Source organism: Halichoerus grypus, chromosome 13 (genome assembly GCF_964656455.1).
Source record: "Halichoerus grypus chromosome 13, mHalGry1.hap1.1, whole genome shotgun sequence".
Lineage (NCBI taxonomy): Eukaryota > Metazoa > Chordata > Mammalia > Carnivora > Phocidae > Halichoerus > Halichoerus grypus.
The window spans coordinates 31113807-31131398 of record NC_135724.1 but is presented as its reverse complement, the minus strand read 5'-3'; positions in this window follow the sequence as shown (position 1 = coordinate 31131398).

The following is a 17592-nucleotide window of genomic DNA, read 5'->3' as shown; positions in this document are numbered from 1 at the left end:
CGATATGAGATTATTGTTAGAAGAAAAGTTCTCCACTTGTTTAAAAAAAAAAAAAGAAATCCTCATATAGCATCTCAGATTATCAACTAACTTTCCCTTGAGCAAGTATGGGAAAAACAACAGAATTTAACTCCTGTTCCGTAACACCTTGCTGAGTTAGGGCTGCATGAAGCAAAGGCAAAATGTAACAAAATGTACAGAGTCATCATGTGCATGTTTCTGATGCTCTTGTTCCTTTCCAGTTGCATTCAGCAAGTATTTGTTGAGCATCTTGTGATTACCACTGCACCAGAATGAAGGCTGTGTGGAATACCAGAAAATAAACTCCTCTGAGCTTTGAATGTATCTGAGCAGAGAAAATTCGTAACATATATAAATGAAACAATTAAGAATATAAGCACCAATGTGCATAGTTCAAAACATAAGGGAATAAACAAAAGATAAATGAGGTCAAAAGAGGGGAAACGAAGTCTGTTGTACTTAGGATCTTAGATACCATTTCTTTATCAGATGGGTAAGGATGGTACGAAAGAACGTGATAATGCTCAAGATTACCCAACCTAAAAGAAACACAACTGATGGCTATTCTACACATCTCCTCGCCTCCAGTTTAGTGTCCTTTTGTAGACTGTGCTATCTTCTTTAGATTATGAGGAACTAGACTAAAAAGAAAGCAGGGTTTAAACCAGGAAAGGAGAGAGGAGAGTTCTTTCAGTGAAGGAAGAACACGGAGGCAGCACTCAGTAGGCCACAACCAACTCTCCCAGTAAAGGAAGTTAGATGATCACGGAAAACAACTGCATTTGGCAAGTCATCAAGTCAGATCCCTCTGTAGGGCACTGTGCAAAATTCTGCAGGGGTACCAAAAAAAAAAAAAAAAAAAAAAAGGTAATGCAGTTTCTGCCCTCAAGTAACCCTCTCCTTGAGGGTAGCAAGGGGATGAGAAATATTGTGGGGCGGGGGGGTGAGAAATATTCACAGATGTATATAATTCAAAATAAGGTGAGTGCCATAGTAGAGGGGCAATCACAGTGCTTGGCAGACTGAGAGTATCTACAAACTAATGACTGTCAAATCTTGTCCAGATTTAGCTCCTGCATTCCAGATTCATACATCCAATAGCCTGTTCCCATCTCCACCTGGATGTCTTACGCTCTCCCCAACTTTGGAAGTCCCAAATGGAACTCATCACTGCCTCCTCCTTCCTACATCTTCCACTTCCAAGTTCCTTGTCTCAGCCACATACCTCAGGTACCCATCTTAATCAGGGGAAACATGACCTCACCCCACCCCATCTCTACAGTTACTCAAGCCAGAAACCTGGGAGTCATCCTCGACTCTTCCCTCTCCTTCACTTTCTTTATTTTTTAAGGTTTTATTTATTTATTTATTTATTTATTTATTTATTTTAGAGAGAGAGTATGTGTGTATGAGTGGGGGCTGGGGCTGGAGGAGGAGAGGGGGAGGGAGAGGGAAGAGGGGAAAGAATCTCAAGCAGACTCCGTGCGCTCAGCCCCAATGCGGGGCTGAATCCCACAACCCTGGGCTCATGACCTAAGCCAAAACCAAGAGTTGGAGGCTCAACAGACTGAGCCATCCAGGCACTCCCTCTTTCACTTCTTATATCCAATCAACTCCTGGGGTTTCGTCTCTGAAATAGCTCTAAATTTGTCTATTTTACTCAAGACTCACTGCCAACATCCTAGTCTAAGATGTCATCATCTCTTGAACCTGAACTGTGATCTCCCTGTTTCCTAGCTTTTCCCCTCCAATCCAAGATGCACCTTAGAACCCAATCGATCACCTTAAATTCACATCTGATTGTATCCTCCCTCTTACCACTGCTCTTAGGAATTGAGTACAAAACTGCTTAACATGTTACAAAGTTTTTCCCTATTCCCCCCTCCTCACCTCCCCAACCTCATTTCCCATGAACTTCCTTCCCTCTTAAACTCTCCCATCTTAATTTCCCATTAATAGGCTCTGCTGGATTCCTTGATTTTGTCCTTATTGTCATATTTTATTCCCTATGCCCATGCTGTTTCCTTATTTGAATCCCTGTTGTACCCTCCCACACAAACAGCCACATGCACACTTCACACAATTAGCTCCAATTCATCTTCAGAGTTCAGCACCAATCTCACTTACTCTAAAATTTCCCTGACCCTAGACTAAGTTCAGACCCTGTCTCCATGGCATCTTATTTGCTCAGACTCTGTTTCCATAGCATCTTATTGCTCTATCATAACATACACACTATGTAGTAATTTTTTCCATGTCCATCTTCCTCATAGGACTTTGAAGTCTGACTTGTGCCCTGCCCCATCCCTAGTGCTTAGAAAAACAAATGCACATAGTACTTAATAAATATTGAATGAATGAATGAATGATTACTCGGGGATATACAGAGCATTTAATCTCAGGTAAGCAAGTCTCCAAAGGTTTAAAGAAGGACACTCTTTAAGTGAAAATTAGGTATATCAGAAACAATTTAAAAGGGTCTTATCCCAGCGGGCTGGTGCCATGCCTGGATCAGACCACAGCTGAGACTGTCATTTTACTGAGCATTAAATTCATTCACAAATGTTAATGGGTCTGAAAAAAAAAATAATTACAATGGTAACAAATTAGGGGTCTGTTACACTAACTAACTTTTCTCTATTAACACAGAATTTACTTTGAAGAGCAGAAAGAGCCAAGTGAGCAGATTTCATAATTGCAGAACTTTATTTTCACTTTGCTCTAACTTTCCCAGTGAAACAGAACATAAAGAAAGCCTTTTGCAAATGGATAATTACACACTACATCTCAGGATTATGAGATACTGTGTAACCTTTTCTCCTCCTTTTCTAATGTGACTGAGCACCATCACAGAGCTATTCTTGCACTTATGGGGGGAAAAAAAAGCACTTCAAGTCACTCTTCATATCTAATAGCATGATTTCATGTTTATTAACATATACCCATAAAATGTATAATTTTTCAGCACCTGAAGGGACCATACGGATCAGCTAACCCAAACTTCTATTTTAAAAAGCTGAAACTAAGGTCAAGAAAAGTTAAATGATTCCTTATAACACAAAAATTCTGGAATAAGGGAAACTTCTATCAAATGAACAGTAATGGCTGCCTTTTTGGAGAAGCGAAGTGCAGGGTCATCCTTAGGTGTGGGAAGAGAAGATGGAGTGAAAACAGGTGTCGAATTAAAGGTAAATCAAAATTTGATTCACAGGTCTGTTTGCTTATCTCAGATGGTTTAAGATAAATTATTTATTTGACATTTATTCCCTGCACCTACAGGAAGGTAAGATATTATAATGTTAGGAGCACAGAATATGGAATCACACAGACTTACCTCCAAACCAAATGAATCCCAACCTACCACTACAGCCTTTCTTTGATGCACGTTCCAGCTGCTCATCACACAAAGTTTCACCTATACATTATATGTGGCTCACTTTGGCAACTCTCTCCATTGTCATAATCAAAGTGGCCAGAATTAATCATATGTGTGGGCAAACTCCCAGAAAGCTCTGTAATAATGATCTTTCAGATGGTTTCTCCTCGTCTTACCCAAGTGTTAGGACAAATTTGATTAACTTCAAATTTTTAGATTTAAAACCCTGTCTCTCAGGCCTTCAATTTTTATTGGGGTGATACCTATCTGAATGCCTATTGTGGGTAACCTTACAGTTCAATCAGTCATTTGGAGTAACACAGACCAAAGAGCAGGTTGAGTGTATCTTGTCTTTTCAACACCTTGTATTTGACTTTGTCCATTTGAGAAGCTTTCCACAGTCAAGCAAATTAGTTCATTTTTCTTACTAAACACAAAAACTTAAATCCCTTATAAAGAATCAAGGTGTCAGAAGATCCATCAGTAGAATTCAAGGAATAAAAGATTCATAAGATCTCTTCTTCACTAAGAAAGTAATATTTTTATCTTCACAAATAAGAATTCAACTTTGGAAACCTTTGATAAATCTACCGAAACAACTCTCATTAAAGTCAATGATGACCTTTAGTTGCTAAATATAATGATTAAACTTAAGTTTTCATGTGGCGTCTCCCAGTGGCAGTATTTGTCATGACTAATTACTCCTTTTTCCTTGAAGTCCTTCCTTCTTCTGACCTTTGGGTCACTGTTCTCATTTAATCTCCTAGCAGAATGGCTCCTGCTTCTCAGATTCCTTTTCTATTTTCTCTTCATTTTACCAAACTCTAAATACTGGGCTGCACCAGGGGTAAGCTTTAGATATTTCCTTTATATACACATATATATCCAAGCTTGTGGCTTTAAATGTTATCTAAGTGCTATTAGCTCTCAACACAGACCTCTCCACTAAAATGCATTATTTTGTAACTATCTGCCTTTCAACATCACCAACTGGATGTCTGACAGGCATGAGACTTTAACCTGTATAAATTAATACTCTTGATTTTACCCCAAACCTCCTGCTACCTTCTCCATCACTATAAATAGTAGTTCTATTTTCCCACATGTTCAGATTTAACATCTTGGTTTCTCTATTTAACTCATGACTTATTTCCAACCCCAAAACAAATCCCATTGGCTCTACTTTCAAAGTCAAAACAGAATGTAACCATCTTTCTACCTCCAACAACACTTTAGAACAAGCTACCATCATTTCTTAGCAAGAACGGTGCAACAGCTTCTTAACTGGTCTCCCTATTTTTACATAGAGAAATTTGAATAATTATTTAAAAACTTATGTCTGATCACATTTTTCTACTCAAATTCTTCCACTTCCCACCTCCCTGGAGTAGGAGACAAGTCTTCCCAGGGCCTACTGGATTCTACATAACCGAGATTTCACTACTTCACTGGACACATCCCCTGACTTCTCCTTATTCTGTGTTCCAGCCATACTGTGTTTTTCTGCTCTTTTCCAAATGAGGTAAGTCACTTCTGTCTCGAAACCTTTTTCTCTTGCTATTTCCGTGGCTAAGAAGACTCTTCTCCCAGATATATAAATGATTTGCCCCTTTTTTCTTTCCTTTCTCCACTAATCTCGCAAAAATATTATCTCCCTACTCTGGCTACTTCCTATGCTCATTTTTCTGCTACATTTATCTCCACTGCACTTGTCATCATCTTATTTGCTATTTACTTATTTATTATCTGTCTTTCCCCACCAACTCCACCAGAAGGGTAAGTTCTATATAAGCAGGAAATTTTTTTTTGTTCACTGCTAATCCTCAATACCTAAAATAGTGCCTGGCACATAGTAGGTGTGCAATAAAACTGCTGTATTTGAATGAATGAATGGTAATTGTATTAAATAAGTCTTAATTTGAGCCTAAAAAGAACATGGCCTTTTTATTGTAAATGCTGTAAAGAGCCACAAAAATTGGGGCTCAAATTATCAGTCAAGATACCAGTGGTACAAAAACAAAAAAGATATCAGAGGTGCCTTGGTGGCTTAGTTAAGCACCTGACTCTTGATCTCAGCTCAGGTCTTGATCTCAGTTCAAGCCTCCATGCCCAGCATGGCTTTAAAAAATTAAAAAAAAAAAGGATATCAGTGGTATAATTTGAGGAACACTGGACAAGTTCTCCAGCCCAAAAAGAACCCTTAAGTTGAATGGCATTGAGGCTTAAATTTCATATCTAAATATTAAAAACCCAGTCAAAAACCTGTCTCACTCATAAAGCCACTTATAAAAAAATTAAAAAGCCATCTAGTTATGGTCACTGAAAGAAATCTTTAACATTTCCAGTAAACATGACTCTAGCAAAAGAAAAAAAAAAAAGGAAGGAAGGAAGAAAAAAAGAAAGAAAGAAAGAAAGAAAAAAAGAAAGAAAGAAAGAAGGAAAATTCCTGTTTTTCTTACACTGATGTGTAAAGACAAGTCATGATCTTTGTGAATATAATTATGTGAGACAACTGTTGATTCTTCACCATCATTCCAAGGTAAAAGTGATGATCCTGGTTAATTCTGCATATTGTTTTTATCTTTTAAATACTTGGGTTTTTGTTTTTGTTTTTTTTAAGCTTAGTGAGCCAGTTCTGAAGTCTGGCTCTCTTTGCAAAAATACTTCCTTTTCTCTTATGCATCCTATGACCATGCATAGGTGATTGATGGAATCATCATCAATTACTCCTCTGAATCCCTCAGCACTATGGCCAGTACTATACAATTAGCAGTGCTAATACTAATAACCAATGATATTCTCACTGATAGCATTTATTATAATTTCACGTATTTTCATCATAGTGATCAGCACATTGCCCTTCTCATACTAGCTACCCAATAAATATTTGTTAATTTATGTACACTATGGTATTCATTTAAAAGACCTGGATTTGAAAGTTAAAGGAACTCTGTTCATACCCAGCGTGTGCTGCTTATTAGCTGGAAAACCTTAGGCAGCTTAATCTCTCTACACTGAGAATTTCTCATTATCATTGAGATAATGATGTCTATCTCCATTCACAAGACTGCAGTGAGAAATACAAGAGGTCATTCATGTGAAGCTCATAGCACTGTACCTTGTACATTACAGACATCTCTGCAGTTGGTTGAATTTGAGTTAATCTCTCCTGTGATTACAGCCTCTCGAGCCTAAGTTCTCAACTCTGGCCATGTTGTAGAATCTCTGAATAACAAAGCACTGATCCTCTGGCCTCACCCCAGATTAATTAGATTCTCAGGAAAGAATATGGTCATAGGTAACTTTTCAAATGTGTTCAGGTGATTCTAACGTACACATAAGGGTGAGAACCACATGCTGAAGTCAATCTCCCTAAGTTCATATCCCAGCTCCACCACTTACTTGAGATGTAACTTTGGTAAAGTAAATTAATACCAGTAGGCTTTATCCTCCCAATCTGTAAAATGGGATTAATAATGGTACCTTCTTCCCAGAGTTGGTATGCAGATTCAAAGAGATAATTCATAGAAAGTGCTTAAAATACTATCTAGTACATATTTTTCAGCTCAATAAATGAAAACCAACATTATTAATAAAAATCATCTCTATTTCATTCCTCTCAAGGACAGAGACTACTGTGTGCTCATTTCTCATCACAAAAATGAGATAATGAAACTAATACATGTTCCATTTATGATTACAGATCAGTTAGGGCCTTCTTTTGGGTATGTTACAATGCATAACCCTACAGAATAAAATCTCAGTGTAAACCATATCCACTTACAGCTCAAAGAAGATCAATTGGGAACCACTTAGGGTAAGACATTCACCTGGGAAATAAATGAGAAGAGAAATATCACAAAGGGAAATGAGATATCATGCAAGCTCACAAAGTTATCTTCGGCTGGCCTTAGTGGGGAGCAAATGGGAAGGAAAAGAAAGGCTGTTTCAACATATTTAAATTATGAAAAAGAACAATTTGGAAGAATCCCAGTCTTCAAGACAAGGGCAATACTGACTATGGGGTGGGAAATCCCTGGAAGCTCACTTCTTTGACATGAAGATTGAACATTCTATTATTACATAAATAGAATATTAACAAGATGATATTAAAAACCTAGTGGTGATCTATGTTTCAATCTTCAGAGCAAAACTTATCAAGAAGGACACACTCTATAATGGCTAAATATGTTTTCTTCTTTATACTGGCACTTTACAATTTCAGAAAGGAACATTTAGCTCACACTATTTGTTTTCCTCAGACAGTTCCAAGAAAAAAAATGCTAAATAATTATATTCTTGTTACTCTCCAGAATTTTCATTTGATATTCAATATGAAGACTAATATGAGGAGGTAGAACATAATTTCTCCTCACCTATGTGATACAGTACTTTTATTATCCAAGCTCTTTACTGAAAATTTAATAGACTGCTTATAGCCTACCATTTAATCTATGAACTTTGCATTCTGTTAATTCCCACACTGACTACATAACACAGGGAGCGTTTTTCAAAAAATGAGTTTGTAGTAACAGTAACTAAGTTGACATACGGTGAATTGTTCTATTTTCTGGCATTTTTTATTGAAAAAACATGATGCTTGCTACATTATAGTAATGATGATGATTAGTTCCAACATATTTAATAAAGTGCTTTAGATTTGACTATTTCTATTAAATTAACCAGATGGTGATAGCACATAATTTAACCCAGAAATGTACATTAATTATTAACAACAAATGTAGGGCAAAACAACAGACTTCAGCAATAGAACTGCACATCTGCAAAGGAGACTGTTGGCGATTTGAAAATGCTAATTCTGTGATTAATCTTCCATTTGGCTACTGAGCAGCAGAAGTTGTGCAAACAAGAATGCTAAGATGAATGATGGAGCATGCAGACTTCAAATCAGATTCTGATCTCAGACAGCAGGAGACTTTGGTAGGTGGTAGGAACTTCTCACCAAAAATATGTACTTTTATCACAGAACTATTCAGAGGAAGATGTGTTCTGTTGTCTTTAGTTGAGGCATCTGTCCTTGGGATAACACAGGAAACCCTTTCTTCCTTCTTTTCCAAAGATTTCAAATCGACCATCCTGCAGCCTCTCACTTCACAGAATTACCATTTTCACATAGCCTGAAATCTCCTTTCCACAATACAAGGAAGATTATCCTCTATTGTTACAAAATCATGGTGCCTTCACATCTGAAATACAGCAATTTTGAGCACTTCACCTCAAAGCAGATAGAAAAACAATGGAAAAGTTCTAAATAATCAGGTGGACTGATTAAGGACTTTCTGTGGGAGGACAGACTGGGAGAAAAGGAACCTTCAATCCAGAAACAAAGACAGAAGGGAAAGACAACCAAAGTCTTTAACACTACAAACGATGAATCTTAGGTCAACTCCACATTGGATGGGCAAAACTCAGATGGTAAGAACACAGATAATCAAGAAGAGTTCATATTATTGGCTTTTTGAAATGGACATAACATAGTTTATAACTTAAAAAAGTAGACTGGGGAAAAATTTAAGGAAGTCCTCTTTACAACTTCCTGATCTTTGCAACCCAAGAAGGAACAGAAACCAAAAGTATAATTTTAGAAATTTTTCATGTTTTAAGTTTTTATTTGAATTCCAGTTAGTTAACATACAATGTAATATTAGTTTCAGGTATATAATATAGTGATTCAACACGTCCATATATCTCCTGGTACTCATCACAAGTAAAATTTTTTCATCTTAATTAACAGAGAATACATTCAAAATGAGTTATAAGATATTCTGGGAAAATAATTAGCCAAAGATAATTAATAATTTATTTTTATAAGGCAGTGTGTGAATATCTTAGACTCTGACAGTCAGTCAGAAGGAATATATAGCAAAGTCCCTGTATCTCCTACTCAGGATAAACTTTAATAATAATTACAATCAAAATAATTGATAAAACTTTAGATTGACCAATTAAAAAAAACGAAGACTAAAATTATCAGAATCAGGAATAAAAGAGAAGACATTACTACCAGTCTATAAAAAGGATTATATTACTATAAAAAAGATGATAAGGGCATATGATGTGTGATTTTATACCAACAAATTAGCTAACCTAGATAAAATGGACAAATTCTTAGAAAGAAACTATTAAAACTGACTTAGGAAGCAGAAAATCGGAAGAGAACCATAACAAGTAAAGAGACTGACATGGTAATCAAAAAACTTCCCATAAAGAAAAGCCCAAGACCAAATGGTTTCACATGTGAATTCTACCAAACATTACCAATCAGCAAATTTTTTACAAACTCTAACAAAGACAGAAAAGGAGAGAAAACTTACCAACTCTATGAAGCCAATATTCTATGAAGCCAATATAACTCTGATAGCTAAACCAAACAAAGACATCACAAGAAAACTATAAACCAATATCCATTATAAACACAGATGCAAAAATTCTCAACAAAATACTAGCAAACTAAATCTAGCAACATACAAAAAGGCTCATACACCATGACCAAATGGGATTCATCCCAAAAATGTAAGACTCATTTGCCACATGAAAATCAATCAAAACTACCATACTAATACGTATTAATAGAACGTAAGACAAAAAAACCATGATAATTTCAGTAGATGCAGAAAAAGGATTTGACAAAATCCAAAACCCCTTCATGATAAAAGCATTCAGCAAAATCAGAATAGATGGAAACTTCCTCAACCTAAAAAGGGTGTCTACGAAAAACTCAAAATCAACATCATACTTAGTTGTGAAACACTGCAGCTTATCCCTTACAATAAAGATATCCCTTCTTACCATTCTGTTCAACATTGTATTGGAGCTACTTATCTATAAAATTAGACAAGAAAAATAAATAAAAGGCATCCAGATTGGTAAGAAAAAAGTAAAACCAATCTCTATTTGCAGATGGCATGATTTTGTATAAAATATTCAGGAATTCACCAAAAAGCTCTTAGATCAATAAAAAAGTTTAAGAAGGTTGCAAGCTAAAATATCAATATACAAAAAACAATTGCACATTACAATACAATAGCAATGAATAATTCTAAAAGGAAATTGAGAGAACACTTCCATTTATAATAGCACCAAAGAATAAAATATTCAGTAATAAATGTAACAAAAGTAGTGCAAGACTTCTATGCTGAAAACTATAAAACATCGTTGGAATAAATTAGTCTTAAATAAAAGGAAAGACATCCCGTGTTCATGGATTGGAGGACTTAATATTGTGAAACTGACAATATTCCCCAAATTGAGCTACATGTTCAATGTAGTCCTCATCACAGGTCCAGCTAACCTCTTTGCAGAAATTAACAAGCTGACCTTAAAAATCACATGGAAATTCAGGGACCCAGAATGGCCCAAACAATTTTGATAAAGAATAAAGCTGGAGGATTCACACTTGAGTATTTCAAAACTCACTACAAAGCTAAGATAATTAAGACAGGTTTGTACTGGTATAAAGGTAGACACATCAATGTGTCAATATAATAATGGAAAAGAATTAGAGTTCAGAAATAAACTTTTACATTTATGGTCAATGATTCTCAACAAGGGTACCAAAATGATTCAATGGGGAAAGGACAGTGTTTTCAACAACAACAAAATGAACTTGGACCTTCCACTACACATTATATACAAAATTAACTCACAATGAATAGCAAACCTAAATGTAAGAGCTAAAACTATAAAACCCCTAAAAGAAAACACAGGAGTAAATTTGTGACCTTGGATTAGACAATGGTTTCTTACACAAGACATCAAAATCATAGGCAACAAAACAAAATACAGAAAAATTACACCTCATAGAAATAAAAAACTTTTGTTTCAAGGGACACCATCAGTGTCCTTTTCCTTTACAATCAGGAAAGTAAAAAAACAATCCAAAGAATCAGAGAAAATATTTCCTAATCATATATCTGATAATGTTCTAATGTCCAGAATATATAAGGAACATATAAAATTCGTACCTCTGAAACAAATAATACATTATATGTTAAAAAAAAAAAAAAAAAAGAAGAAGAAGAAGAAGATAGCAGGAGGGGAAGAATGAAGGGGGGGAAATCGGAGGGGGAGATGTACCATGAGAGACGATGGACTCCGAAAAACAAACTGAGGGTTCTAGAGGGGAGGAGGGTGGGAGGATGGGTTAGTCTGGTGATGGGTATTAAAAAGGGCACATTCTGCATGGAGCACTGGGTGTTATACGCAAATAATGAATCATGGAACACTACATCAAAAACTAATGATGTAATGTATGGTGATTAACATAACGTAATAAAAAAAGTAGTAAAAAAAAAAAAAAAGACAAATAACCCAATTCAAAATTTGGCAGCACATTTGAAAATTCAAGACTTTTTTCAAAAAAAGATATATAAATGGCAAATAAGCACATGAGAAGATGTTAAATGTCATTAGTCATTAAGGAAATAAAAACCAAAAGCACAATAAAATACTTCTTCACTAGGGTGGCTATAACCAAAAAGATAGACAATAAATAGTGAGGATGTAGAGAAGTTGGAACACTCATTCATTGATGGAGGGAATAAAAGTGCAGCCACCTTGGAAAACAGTCTGTCGGTTATTTAAAAAGGTAAACACAGAGTTAGTATATGACCTAGGAATTCCACTCCTAGATATATGTTCAAGAAATTTAAAAGCATGTCTACACAAAAAATGTACACAAATGCTCATAATAGCATTATTCATAATAGCCAAAAAGTGGAAACAACTCAAGTGTCTATCAACTGATGAATGGTTAAACAAAATGTGGTATATTCAAATAATGGAATAATATTTGTCAATAAAAATGAATTAAGTACCAATACATGCTACAATATGGATGAACCTTGAAAGCATTATGCTAAGTTTAAAAAAGGGTCAGCACAAAAGTACACATAATGTATGATTCCATTTGTATGAAACGTTCAGAATAGGCAAATCCAAAGAGAGAAAATAGATTCGTGGTCACCAGGTGCTATGGGGAGGGGACAAGGTGAGTGACTGCTAATGAATACAGGATTTCTTCTTAGGGTGATGAAAATCTATAATTACAGAGTTCTGAACAAACTATGAATACATTAAAAACCACTGAATTACACACTTTAAATCGGAGACTTTCATGTTATTTAAATTATAGATCAATAAAAAAATAATCACATATTACTTATGCTGGTTTCTAAGTTTACTATTTCATGGGTACAACCAGAAGTGGAACTCCTTTCAGACCATTTATCACTACCATCCCCTTTTTAGGCAACTGGGGAAAAAAGGGTCTTATCCAAGAGAAAGCTCTCTGACATGGTCTATCTATTAAGATATCTTGTTACAACCAAGAAGAGTGACAATAATTACACCTAAACACAACTGTTCTTTTTACATTAAGGGCAATGAATAATAAAATCCATCTATTACTGACTGCAAAATAGTAAATAAGAACATTATGACATGGTTCAAGACATGAAGATTTTAGAATATCCTATGCATACATTCTCCTCCCTTCTTATAACTTTTAAGTATTCTAAGGGGAATATTGTGTTGTTCTGTGCTATCATAGTACGGTTTATCAAGTCCATTTGCTCACATATTAAAATATAATTGCTCCTGTGGCCTGCTTCTCAAGGTTTGTCTTAGGGGCATTAGCTGGTCAAAAGTACTATGTGCCTTAACAATTGTCATTAAAAAAAAAAAAAGGCAGTTCCTCTAATCAAGTTAACATGAATTATCTCTATTGCTAGTCTTTTGTAGTTAAAGACAGAGGCCTTAAACTCCAGAAAATCACCATGGTGTGTCATAATCTACACTGTCTCAGGACAAGAACACCAGGAACAGTGCAGGCAAAGGAATAGCACAGGGACAAGGGGGATTAATTAATTGGAAATTCTGGTCTTTCTGAGAATAGTCAGAAGTCCAATGCACTGTATTCTAAAGGGAAAGTAAATTATGTAATGGGTTTGCTCAGGAATCATTCTATTTGTCCATCTATCCATGCATCCATCCACACATCTTTGTTCAGTATCCAAATACGTTGTAGACACTAAACCAGGAATGAAGCATTTAATAGCTAAAGAGGCCAGAGTTGAAGGAGGAAAATAGTAGACATTATGGCAAGAATGCAAGTAATTTAGAAACTAGGGATATATATATATGTATGTGTGTGTATATGTATATATGTGTGTGTGTGTGTGTGTGTGTGTGTATATATATATATATATATATATATATATATATATATATATATATATCCATTACTGCAAGACCATGTCAGTAATAGAACGCCAAAAGATGCCAAGCTCTGTACTTGCTCCTTTTTGTCTATCAACCCATTTAACCCTCACAGAATGTGAGATGGGTATTATATTTTACAAATAAGGAACATAATGATCAAGGAAGTTAAATAACTTGCCCAAGGTGATTTAACTCATAATGCTGGATTCTAACTCCAAAGCCCATGATTTTTCTATTATGCTACACTGCGCATAAGATTCCCTTATGCAGCAGGGCCAGCAACCCTAGACAAGCTGGAGTTCAAAACACAGTTACAGTCCCAGAAGTGAAAATGATTGCTATGTAAAAAAAATGAGGTCATCCAACTTAACAGGTTACCTAGCATATCAAAACACTAGAAATTAGGTGCCACAAATCGGTCAGTTAAAGTCGCTGGCATCTGTTGGTCCAGACCATCTCAGGAACCAGGTAAAGGTGATCTCAATGAGAGAAAGACATCATTAATTCCAGCTGAGAGGAACAACATGGTGGCTCATTAGGAACAAAACCTAAGATATATTTCATTCTGAGTACTTGTAGCAAGGCTCAAATCCTTACATTCTCACCAAAAGTTGCAATGTTCTTATCTGAAATGTCTTTCTTTAGTATTAAAGGGGGCATTTACCTTTCTTCCTCCAATATAGAAACAATGTTTCTTCAAGCTGGCAACCAAAGAGTAAATACCTATTTAACTTATCTGCTGGTTGCAATGAACATTACTTTGATTTGATAACTCTTACTGAGGACAGCAGACATCAGTGATACAGACAAACCACTGCGTTGAAAACAGAAATATCAACACAGGCACAATCTCCTAATTTTCTCATCTTTGGTGTACATTAGTTGGTTAATGGACTTGAGCCAGGATATCTACACAGACAAAACAAAGTGGATAATTGAGCAATTATCTGATGAATTTAAGCACCAAAGAACGTGACTTTGGATAATTAAGATTTTGTTCTAAACTGCTGGAGCATCTTTCTTTGGGGAAAAATCATAGAGACACGAGCTGAAGTAGGTATGTATATTTGTTTTTTCCCATTGCATTCTATAGCAGCCTGAAGAGACTTGGCAGGGCTGGAAGAGGGATCTAACCTTTGGCCTGTTTTCTATAAACTACATGCCTCTCTGCTGCCATCATTGAAAGCCAGAATACAAAAAGAAATAAGACATGGCAGAATCTTAGCTTCAGCACTTTTCTGGAAGTTTAGTGCTTATGATTTGACAGAAAAACAGTCCCCCTCCCCTGGAGTGGTTGGGGATCCAAGCCTTGTAGTTGCAATAATATAAGGTGTCAATTTAGCAGCAGGATCCAACATGCCAGCACTCTTGGTTGAGGAAGCACCAGACCCTCACATGGCATGATGGATATGGGGATGGGGGTGTTGGGATCTAAGCCTTGCCATATGGCACTTGTCCATAATCGGTTCCCATGGAGCTGTGAAGGCAGCCTACCACTTGGCAAATGATCAGGCTTGAAGAGGTTAACCCTTATCTATCAGTATTATTATCCATGTTTGATAGATGAGAAAACTGAGGCACGAAGAGATTGAGTAACTAGCTCAAACACATATATCAAACAACTGATAGAACCAGGGCCAAGTACCAGGTCTGTTTGACTCCAAAATTGCTGTATTCCGATGATCTCATATACCCCTAAAAAACCCCAATTCCCATAAAAGTGAAAATGAAATATACAATTATGTAATTTATTATCTCTCTTGGGATATTTTCATTGTTAATACAGGATAAGGCAGTTAGCTTACTATGCTGCAGCAGACATTCCCTAATTATATCATGGAGTATTCGGGCATGACTGGCTCATTGGACCAGAATGACCCAGGCTGCTAAACAATGTAGCAGAGACTGTCCCCCAGAACTTAAAATGAAAAGAATTAAAACCAGATACAGAGGGAATGGAATATGTTACAATTATCTGAATTATTCAAGTAAACAAAATCGTATGTACACACAAATTCAAATATTCCAAGCAGGTCAAAATATAAACTTTAACCATATTTTCATGGATCAAAAGAGACTGAATACTGAAAATTCTATATGATCAAACCTTAAACTTAATACAAAAAATTAAACTTTAATCAGTTTACAATCAAGTTCAATTATACTGAATATTACCTGTATCAACACAGCCAAGATTCCTCAAGGTCTGCATAGTCCTCCAAAACATTAGCCAAAACTTAAACAAAAACAGATATGCATGACGTTGTATTTCTTCAGACATCTGAAAAAGAAGTTTTACATCTTCAGTAACTACTTAGCACAAAACCATAGAACTGAAGTTTTAGAGGAGAGTGGTTAGGGATAAATATCAATCCTGAGAAAGTAGTTTACTAGCTTCTAGGATTTCCTAAAGAGTAAAAGCAGCTCAAAATGGTGCATGTATATGTCTAACACCAAGTATAACAAATATCCACACAAAATACTTTGTTTTAAATTGAGAAATGAGCAATTTTGAGTGATTATACTAATTTAGGTCTTTTTGCAAAGGGGGACTGTTATAGAACTTCTACGTAAGGATCTGTTTTCCAAGGACAGCTCAAAGTTCTCTTTTGGAAAATCATGGCCAATGAATTTTAAAAAATTAAAACATCCCAACTTGAAAAGCAAAGCAAGGAATGAATCATACACAAATTTCAAGAATGAGAGGGAATTACATGTCATATGTAATATCAAGTGGCAATACCAGGACACTAGACTGGACAAGAATTACTATGAAAAATTGCCTGGTTTAAATAGCAATTAAGGATTTAATGGGGGAAAGTAATCAAGAATATGGGTGATCTAGCCAGTTAAAGAGCATTAAATGAGTGATACAGTATTCAAAATATGCCCTGTGAATATTCATGAGTTGATCTTATTGTGACTTATCTACATGGTGGCATTTTCCAGTAGGAAAACATTTGACTAAAAGAAAATAGCTCCTGAGCTTCTGAACATTATAAAATTTATATTGTAAAGGAAGCAAAATTAAGTGCTGTAAGTAAACGATGGGCAGCTGGATAAAATGTTACAGAATAGGGATGGTATGATTTAAAATGGCGATTTACCACTTCAGAAAACTCCATGTGGTTTGATATGTTCATCCCAAGAAACAGAAAACACATAAAAGGTGGCTGGTTTAAAAAGACAGAAATATCTTCCTGGCCTACCTCTCAAACATTTTTGCATATGCTTGTTCACTAAGATAATTGCTTTCATTAAAAATGGAAAAGGGTTACAAAGAAGTTTCAGATAGTAAAAAAAAATTCATGTCCAAATTAAGAAAAGTGTGCCCTTTTGCTCTTGTGAAGCTACCTGGAGGGAAACAATAACAGCAACAGAAGCGGCAACAAAAGTCCACTTGGGGAATAAAGGATCAACTCAGGAAAATGACATAATTTCAGAACGCTCAGTGGATATGGAAATCAGGAGAACTAAAATACGTGTGTGCAGGTGAAATGTTGGCTGCACTTAACTCATGCAAAAGAACCTGCTGAGAAAATGCATCAAGGTTGACCTGAATTAGCCAGACAGGCTGTCTAACACTGTGTCTGCATATCAGCAAATGGTGTAAGAAGACTAAATAAATATATATGTAGTTTGTTGCCATAGAACTTCCTTGTGAACATACTGTCAACACTATTTTCTTTTTACATCTTGGTCCAAAACATGACAGTCAAACGGAGTGGTTTTCCCGGATATATTTGTTTTTCTTTAGAAAGTGGCTGACCATAGTTTCTGGAAACTCAGGAGGCATTCCTCCTCTTTGGTTGGTGTTCACAAGCCCACCATTTATTTCTGAAGCTTTGCCTTACAGAGGTGCTAATGACCACTCCCAGCCAACTTTCCTTTCTCTTTTTGGCATCACAATCATGAATGCATTCATAATCCAAGATTGAAACAAAGGAACACTT